The sequence below is a fragment of the Bubalus bubalis genome, chromosome 10 (assembly GCF_019923935.1).
Source record: "Bubalus bubalis isolate 160015118507 breed Murrah chromosome 10, NDDB_SH_1, whole genome shotgun sequence".
Classification (NCBI taxonomy): domain Eukaryota; kingdom Metazoa; phylum Chordata; class Mammalia; order Artiodactyla; family Bovidae; genus Bubalus; species Bubalus bubalis.
In genome coordinates, this window is record NC_059166.1 from 95,646,782 (window position 1) to 95,656,725 (window position 9,944).

At 38.5% G+C, this 9,944-nt stretch overlaps 1 pseudogene; it reads left to right on the forward strand.

The window, feature by feature from the left end:
• Positions 1 to 230: 230 nt before the first annotated feature.
• Positions 231 to 8,315, forward strand: LOC102412892 (annotated as a pseudogene).
• Positions 8,316 to 9,944: the final 1,629 nt, after the last annotated feature.

A 9,944-nucleotide genomic window follows, 5' to 3' on the forward strand; every position in this document is an offset into this window, starting at 1 on the left:
AAGTACAGCATGAAGATAATGGGTATCCCAGAGGGAGAAAAGAGTAGGAGTTTGTTAAATCATAGCTGAGAGCACTACAAATCTGGGAAGGAACAGGGTATGCAAGTATAGAAAGCTAAGAGAATACCTAGTTACCTCCATGCACAAAGACTGTTTCTAAGACACATGATATTAAAACGTCAAAAAATCGATGAAAAAGAAAGAATTTCAAAGCAGCCAAGGAACAAACGATGGCTGTCTCAGCAGAAACTCTACAGGCTAGGGGAGAGTGGAATGACAGACTCAAAATATTGAAGGCAAAAACTGTCAACCAAGAATACCCTATCCAGGAAAGTTACCCCTTTAGATATGGAGAAATAAAAACTTTCCTGGACAAATGTAAGCTGAGGGAGTTCATCACCATTAGATCTGCCTCACAGGATATTTTGAAAGGAGCTATTCACCCTTAAAAAGGAAAAGAAAGGGCAAAAGTGCAGAAAATCTTAAGTAAGGTGATAAATAGACTGGATCAGAAAATCACAGCTCTGTATCAGAAGAGGTTGTTAAACAATTAATTATAGCATAAAGATTAAAAGGAGAAAAAACAGTAAAAATAACAATAGCTATTTCAATTTGGTAACAAACTTGCAACATAAAAAGGGATGGGGAACACATGTATACCTGTGGCAGATTCATTTTGATATTTGGCAAAACTAATACAATTATGTAAAGTTTAAAAATAAAATAAAATAAAAAAAAATAAAAGAGGAAGAGAAAATGAATGGAATCTGTATAGGCAAATAAAGACAAATTGTTATCAGCAGAGAAAGGACTATTTTAACTATGATGATTTTTTTTTTTTTTTGGCACAGGAGTGTTTTTTTGTATAAAAATATTATTTTTAGAAAACATCGTGGCAACCACAAAACATAAATATAGCAGAGACATGAAATATTTAAAAAGAGGTGAATCTGAAAAAAAATATATAGAAAACAGCCAAACTAAAATGGCAGACAGAAACACAAGGACAAAGAAACAATGGAGATATAGGACAATTGGAAAACAAAAGATAAAGTGGCACAACTAAGTCATCATCTGTCAATAATCATCCTAATATAAATGCATTTCATTCACCAGTCAAAAGCAGAGCAGCTGCATGGGTTAAACAGTAAGATCCAATTATATGCTGACTCTAGGAGAAACACCTCAGCTTTAGAAACAAACATAGGCTCAAAGAGAAGTGATTGAAGGTGATACTCCAAGCAGAGGGCAGGCAAAATAAAAAGGGTGTAGCCATATTCACGTCAATCAAAATAGACATTTTATGATAAAGGGGGTAATTTTTAAGAACATAGAATCAGTTCAGTTCAATCACTCAGTCGTGTCCAACTCTTTGTGACCCCATGAACCGCAGCACGCCAGGCCTTCCTGTCCATCACCAACTCCCAGAGTTTACCTAAACCCATGTCCATTGAGTCTGTGATGCCATCCATCCATCTCATCCTCTGTCATCCCCTTCTCCTCCCCCCTCAATCCTTCCCAGCATCAGGAGTCAGTTTCCAAGGAGTCAGTTTTTCACATCAAGTGGCCAAAGTATTGGAGCTTCAGCTTCAGTATCAGTCCTTCCTATGAATATTCAGAGTTGATTTCCTTTAGGATTGACTGGTTGGATCTCCTTAAAGTGCAAGGGACTCTCAAGTGCCTTCTCCAACACCACAGTTCAAAAGCATCTTTGGCACTCAGCTTGCTTTATAGTCTAACTCTCACATCTATACATGACCACTGGAAAAACCATAGCTTTGACTAGATGGACCTTTGTTGGCAAAGTAATGTCTCTGCTTTTTATATATGCTGTCTGGGTTGGTCATAACTTTTCTTCCAAGGAGCAAACCTCTTTTAATTTTATGGCTGCAGTCACCATCTACAGTGATTTTGGAGCCCAAGAAAATAAAGTCTGTCACTGTTTCCATTATTTCCCCATCTATTTGTCATGAAGTAATGGGCTTCCCAGGTGGCGCTAGTGGTAAAGAACCTGCCTGCCAATCCAGGAGAGAAGAGATGCAGGTTTGATTCTTGGGTTGGGAAGATCCTCTGGAGCAGGGCATGGCAATCCACTCCAGTATTTTTGCCTGGAGAATCCCATGGACAGAGGAGCCTGGCATGGGGTTGCAAAGAGTCAGACACAACTGAGCGACTTTCACTTTCATTTTCACTTTCAATGGGACCGGATGCCATGATCTTTGTTTTTTGAATGTTGAGTTTTAAGCCAACTTTTTCTCTCTCCTCTTTCACTTTCATCAAGAGGCTCTTTAGTTCCTCTTCACTTTCTTCTATAAGGGTGGTATCATCTGCATATCTAAGGTTATTGATATCTCTCCCAGAAATCTTGATTCCAGCTTGTGCTTCCTCCAGCCTGGCATTTCACATGACGTGCTCTGCATATAACTTAAATAAGTAGGGTGACAATATACAGGATTGACATACTCTTACCTCGATTTGGAACCAGTCAATTGTTCCATGTCCAGTTTTCTAACTGTTGCTTTTTGACCTGCATACAGATTTTTCAGGAGGCAGGTAAGGTGGTCTGGTATTCCCATCTCTTGAAGAATTTCCTACAGTGTGTTGTGATCAAAGGCTTTGGTGTAGTCAATAAAGCAAAAGTAGATGTTTTTTTCTGGAACTCTTTTGCTTTTTTCTGTGATCTAAAGGATGCTGGCAATTGGTTCTTCTGCCTTTTCTAAATCCAGCTAGAACATCTGGAAGTTCTCAGTTCACATACTTTTGAAGTCTCGCTTGGAGAATTTTTAGCATTACTTTGCTGGTGCATGAGAATTCAACAAATGCAGTGTTGAGAGGGAATTTTATAGCAATTCAGCAATTCAAAACTCAAGTAAGTAGTCTAAACTTACATCTAAAGGAAGTAGGAAAAGAAGAAGAAACAGAGCCCAAAGTCAGTATAAGGAAGGAAATAAAGATCATAACAGAAATAAACAAGTGGAGACTAAAAAACACACCAAAGATCAATGAAACTAAGAGCTGATCCTTTGGAAAGAGAAATAAAATTGACAAACATTTATCTAGACTCAAGAAAATAAAAAGAGAGAAGGCACAGATAAATAACATCAGAAATGAAAGAATAAATTGCAACAGATAAAACAGAATACAAAAGATTATAAGAGAATACTATGATCAGCTATCTACCAACAAATTGGTCAACATAGAAGAAATGGATAAATTCTTAGAATCATGCAACCTTTCAAGACTGAATCATAAAGAAATACAAAATCCAATTAGACTCATCGCCAGTAAGGAGATTGAGACAGTAATTTAAAAAAGCTTCTCAGAAAGCAAAACCCCAGGACTCAATAGCTTTACCAAACATTTTAAGAAGATTTAATACTGATCTTTCTCAAATTCTTCCAAAAAATTGAAGAGGAGGGACTGTTTCCTAAGTCATTTTGCAAGGCTAGCACCATCTTGATACCAATACCAGACCAGTACAGCACACACATACAAAATTACAGGTCAATATCTCTAATGAACAGAGATGGAAATACCTCAACATAATATTAGCAAAATACAATATATTATAGTATCATAGACCATGATCAAGAGGGATTTATTCCAGGGATGTAGGATGGTTCAAATGTGCAAAGCAACTAGCATGATAATCAGATTAACAACATGAAATATAAAAATCAACTTATCATCTCAATAGGTACAGAAAAAGCTTTTAATAAGATTCAATACTCATTCATGTTAAAACTCTCAACAAACAGTATATAAGGAATGTATCCCACTTACTAAAGCTCATTTATGAGAAATCCACAGCTAACTTCATACTCAATGGTGAAAAACTGAAAGCTATCCCTCTAAGATCTAGAGCAAGACAAAGATGCTAACTCTTGCCACTCTTATTCAACATAGTCTTAACCATAGTGTTTAGGCAAGGGAAAAGAAAAGCATCCAAACTTGGATGAAGAAGTAAAACTGTCATCATTTGCAGATAACATGAATATGTATATATAATATATATATATATATATATATATAATGGCTTCCCAGGTGTTGCTTGTGGTAAAGAACCTATTTGTAAATGGAGAAGATATTAGAGAAGGAATGGAATGGAGGAGATATGAGAGAAGAGGGTTTGATCCCTGGGTTGGGAAGATCCCCTGAAGGAGAGCATGGCAACCCAAACAAATATTCTCACCTGGAGACTCCCATGGACAGAGGAGCCTGGCAGGTTATAGTCCATAGGGTCACACAGAGTTGGATATGACTGAAGTGACTTAGCATGTACACACACGTACACACACACACACACACGTATAACCCTAAAGTCTCCACCAAAAACTGATAGAAATGATAAAAGAATACAGTAAAATTGCAGGGTAGAAAATCAATATAAAAATCTGTTTAATTTCTATACACTAACAACAAACTAGTAGAATGAAAAATTAAGAAAGCAATCTCTGTATCTTCTTTGGAAAAATGTCTATTTTGGTGTTCTGTCCAGTTTTTTATTTTATTTTTTTTAATTGAGCTCTACGAGCTGTTGTATATTTTGGAAATTAAGCACTTGACTGCATTATTTGCAAATATTTTCTCCCATTCCATACATTGTCTTTTCATTTTCTTTATGGTTTCCTTTTCTGGCAAGCATGTGAGTTTGACTAGGTTCCATTTATTTATTTTTGCTTTTATTTCCTTTGCCTCGGAAGACTGATCTAGGAAAGCATTGATATAATTTATCACACAGAATGTTTTGCCTCTGTTCTCTTCTAGGAATTTTATGTGCTGTGTTATATTTAAGTCTTTAAGCCATTTTGAGTTTATTTTTGTATATGGTGTGAGGATGTGTTCTAACTTCATTGATTTACATGAAGCCATTCAGCTTTCCCAACAATACTTGCTGAAAGGACTATCTTTTCTCCATTGTATATTCTTGCCTGCTTTGTTGAAGATTAAATGATCTTGCTGCTACTGCTGCTAAGTTGCTTCAGTTGTGTCTGACTCTGTGCGACCCCATAGACAGCAGCCCACCAGTCGTCTCCATCCATGGGATTCTTCAGGCAAAAACATTGGAGTGGGTTGCCATTTCCTTCTCCAATGCATGAAAGTGGAAAGTGAAAGTGAAGTCGCTCAGTCGTGTTCGACTCCCAGCGACCCCATGGACTGCAGCCTACCAGGCTCCTCCGTCCATGGGATTTTCTGGGCAACAGTACTGGAGTGGGGTGCCATTGCCTTCTCCAAATGATCTTAGGTGTGTGGATTTATTTCTGGGCTCTATTCTGTTCCATTGATGAATATGTCTGCTTTTTTGGCCAATACCCTGTTGTTTTGATTAGTGTAGCTTTGTAGCAGTGTCTCATGGACATGAGTCTGAGTGAACTCCGGGAGTTGGTGATGGACAGGGAGGCCTGGTGTGCTGCGCTTCATGGGGTCGCAAAGAGTTGGACACGACCGAGCTACTGAACTGAACTGAACTGTAGTAGTGTCTAAAGTCTGGTAAGGTTATGCCTTCAGTTTGTGTTCTTTTTTCTCAGGATTGCTTTGGCATACAGATGACCAACAGTCACATGGAAAGATGCTCACCATCACTAATTATTAAAGAAATGTAAATCAAAACTGCAATAAGGTATCACATCACACCAGTCAGAATTGCCATTACCAAAAGTTACAAATAATAAACGCTAGAGAGGGTGTTCAAACTACCACACAATTGCACTCATCTCACATGCTAGTGAGAGTAATGCTCAAAATTTTCCAAGTGAGGCTTCAACAGTACCTGAACTGAGAAATTCCAGATGTTCTAGCTGGATTTAGAAAAGGCAGAGGAATCAGAGATCAAATTGCCAACATCTGTTTGAATCATTGAAAATGCAAGAGAGTTCCAGAAAAACATCTACTTGTGCTTTATTGACTACACCAAAGCCTTTGCCTATGTGGATCACAACAAACTGTGGAAAATTCTTCAAGAGACGGGAGTACCAGAACACCTTACCTGACTCCTGAGAAATCTGTATGCAGGTCAAGAAGCAACAGTTAGAAGTGGACATGGAACAATGGATGGGTTCCAAATTGGGGAAGGAGTATGTCAATGCTGTATATTGCCACCCGGATTATTTAACTTATATGCAGAGTACATCATGTGAAATGCCAGGCTGGATGAAGCACAAGTGGAATCAAGATTGCCGGGAGAAATATCAATAACCTCAGATATGCAGATGACACCACCCTTATAGCAGAAAGTGAAGATAAACTAAAGAGCCTCCTGATGAAAGTGAAAGAGGAGAGAGAAAAAATTGGCTTAAAGCTCAACATTCAAAAATCGAAGATCATGGCATGTGGTCCCATTACTTCATGGCAAAAAGATGGGGAAACGATGGAAACAGTGACACACTTTATTTTCCTGGGCTCCAAAATCACTGCAGATGGTGACTGAAGCCATGAAATTAAAAGAAGCTTACTCTTTGGAAGAAAAGTTATGATCAACCTAGACAGTATATTAAAAATCAGAGACATTACCTTGTCAACAAAGGCCCATCTAGTCAAACCTAAGGTTTTTCCGGTAGTCATGTATGGATGTTGGACCATAAAGAAGGCTGAGTGCCGAAGAATTGCTGCCTTTGAACTGTGGTGTTGGAGAAGACTCTTGAGAGTCCCTTGGACTGAAAGATGATCAAACCAGTAAATCCTAAAGGAAATCAGTCCTGAATGTTCATTGGAAGGACTGATGCTGAAGCTGAAGCACCAATACTTTTGCCACCTGATAATGAAGGACTGACTCCTTGGAAAAGACCCTGATTCTGGCAAAGAATGAAGGCAAGAGGAGAAGGGGAAGACAGAGGATGAGATGGTTGGATGGCACCACTGACTCAATGGACATGAGTTTGAGCAAGCTCTGGGAGTTGGTGATGGACAGGGAAGCCTGGCATGCTGTAGTCCATGAGGTCACAAAGAGTCAGACACAACTGAGTGACTGAATTGAACTGAAGAGAGGATGTGGAGAAAAGAGAAGCCTCCTATTCCATGGAAAATAGTATGGAAATTCCTTAAAAACTAAAAATAGAGCTACTGTGTGATCCAGCGCTCCCACTTCTGGGCATATACTCAGACAAACCTGTAAGTCTAAAAGAGACATGCACCCCAATATTCACAGCAGTACTATTTATAATAGCTGAGACATGGAAACAGTCTAAGTGTCCATTAACAGATGCATGGATGAAGAAGATGTGGTCTATTTACACAGTGAAATATTACTCAGACAAAAAAGCGAAATAATGCCACTTTCAGAAACATGGATGGACCTAGAGATAATCATACTAAATGAAGTAAGTAAGACAGAGAAAGGCACATATTGTATGTGGAATCTAAAAAATGATGCAAATGTACTTATTTACAAGATAGAAGCAGACTTGCAGACATAGAAAACAAATATATGGTCACCAAAGGTGAACAAGGTGGGGAGAATAAATTAGGAACTTGGGATTAACAGATACACATTGTTATATATAAAGTAGATAAACAACAAGGACCCACTGTATACCATGGGAAACTGTATTCAATATTTCATAATAATCTATAATGAAAAACCATTCAGGGAAGTGATCTGGTAGTGGCAGCCAGGGCAGCAAGGGGATCCCTGAAGCTTTCGGATTCTCGCAGCTGAGCAGGGATTTAACTGCCACCGTGTCGAGCAAAAGAGCAAAGACCAAGACCACCAAGAAGTGCCCCCAGTGCACAACCTCCAGTGTGGTGTCCATGTTCAACCAGTCACCGATTCAGGAGTTCAGGGAGGCCTTCAGTATGATGGTTTAGAACAGAGATGGCTTCATTAACAATGAAGACTTGGGTGATAAGCTTGCCTCCCTGGGGAAAAATCCAACTGATGAGAATCTGGATGCCATGATGAATAAGGCTCAGGGTTCCACAAAATTTGCCATGTTTCTCACGATGTTTGGTGAAAAGATAAATGGTGCAGATCCGGAAAATGTCATCAGAAACGCTTTTACTTACTTTGATGAAGCAACTGGCACCATTCAGGAGGATTAGTTGAGAGAGCTGCTGGCTGCAGTGGGAAACTGGTTTACAGAGGAGGAAGTGGAGGAGCTGTACAGAAAAGCACCTATTGACAAAAAGGGGAGTTTCCATTATATCACTTTCATGCACATCCTTCAGCATGGAGCAAAAGACCAAGACGACCTAGAACTTCAGATTCCAGTCAAACGTTTCTTTTTGCCACTCTGAGTATTTTTGAGACTTCTCCAAAGCCTATTACATGCCCTTAGCTTTACAGCTCTGCCTTTCTTGTTGTATTTATTCTCAGCCATTTGGGGAACATTCATCTCTATAATCAGACTGGATGTGGGACTTTCTGTCATCTTCAGAATAGAAAATAGAGTAAATTTAACTTACCAGCTGCCCCCTACCCTCCCTGCCCCCAATAACTGCAGTCTACAGAGGCTTTGCTGTTTACTCAGTGGTAAAGAATCTGCCTTCAATGTGGGAGACCCAGGTTTGATCCTTGGGTGGGAAAGATCACCTGGAGAAGGGAATGACAACCCACTCCAGTACTCTTGCCTGGAGAATCCCATGGACAGAAGAGCCTGGCAGGCTACAGTCCATGGGGTCATAAAGAATCAGACATGACTGAACAACTGACACACACACAGAGTCAATATATTTTTTCCGAGAACATTAGTCACTCAATGTTTTCTGAACCATAATCAAATGTTATGATAAAAAAGCATTTGAAAAAGAATACATGTGTGTGTACACACACACACACACACACACACACACACACAAATCACTTTGTTGTATACCTGAAACTAGCACAAAGCTGTAGATCAACTATATTTCAATAAAACAAGAAAAAACTCACTTACAATCTCAAAAAACAAAAAAATACCAAGAATAAATTTAAACACTAAAAACAACACCAGAAATGATAAGATATTGTTGAAAAATAAGACACAAAAAATGGGAAAATATTCTGTGCTCATGGATTAGAAGGATTAAACTGTTAAAAATGTCCATTTTTTCCTATAATAGTTTATAGATTCAATGCAATCCCTATTAAAAACCCAATGACATTTTTCACAGAAAAATTTAAATTTATTTACAACCATAAAAGACTGCAAATAGCCAAAGTGATTCTGAGAAAAAACAACAAAGCTAGAGACATCATACACTCTGCTTTTAAATTATAATCCAAAGCTGAGTGAATGCTAAGTTGCTTTGGTCGTGTCTAACTCCCTGCAAACCTATGGACTGTAGTCCACTAGGTTCCTCTGTCCATGGGATTCTCCAGTCAAGAATACTGAAGGGGGTTGCCATGCCCTCCTCCAGGGGATCTTCCCAATTCAAGGATCAAACCTGTGTCTCTTGCATCTCCTGCACTGGCAGGCAGGTTCTTTACAGCTAGCCCCACCTGGGAAGCCCACTACAGAGCTATATTTAACCAAAATAGCATGGTTTTGGCAGAAAACAGACACATGGATCAATGAAATATAATAGAAAGCCCAGAAATAAGTGCATACAGATACTGACAACTAATTTACAACAAAGAAGCAAAGAATATACAATGGAGATAGATAGTCTCTTCAGTAAATGATATTGGGAGAATGGGACTGCCACAAACAAAAGAAAGAAACTGAAGCAATATCTTACACCATAGACAAAAACTAACTCCAAATGGATTAAAGACTTGAATATAAGACCTGAAACCATAAAACTCTTAGAAAAAAAACATAAGCAATACATTGTCTGATATTGGTCTTAGCAATCTTTATGGATTTGTCTTTTCAGACAAGGGAAACAAGCAAAAATAAACAAACAGAACTGCACCAGACTAAAAAGCTTCCACACAGAAAAAGAAACCATCAACAAGATGAAAAGACAGCCTACCAAATGGGAGATTATTCAAAAACCATATGATCAATGAAGGATTAATATAA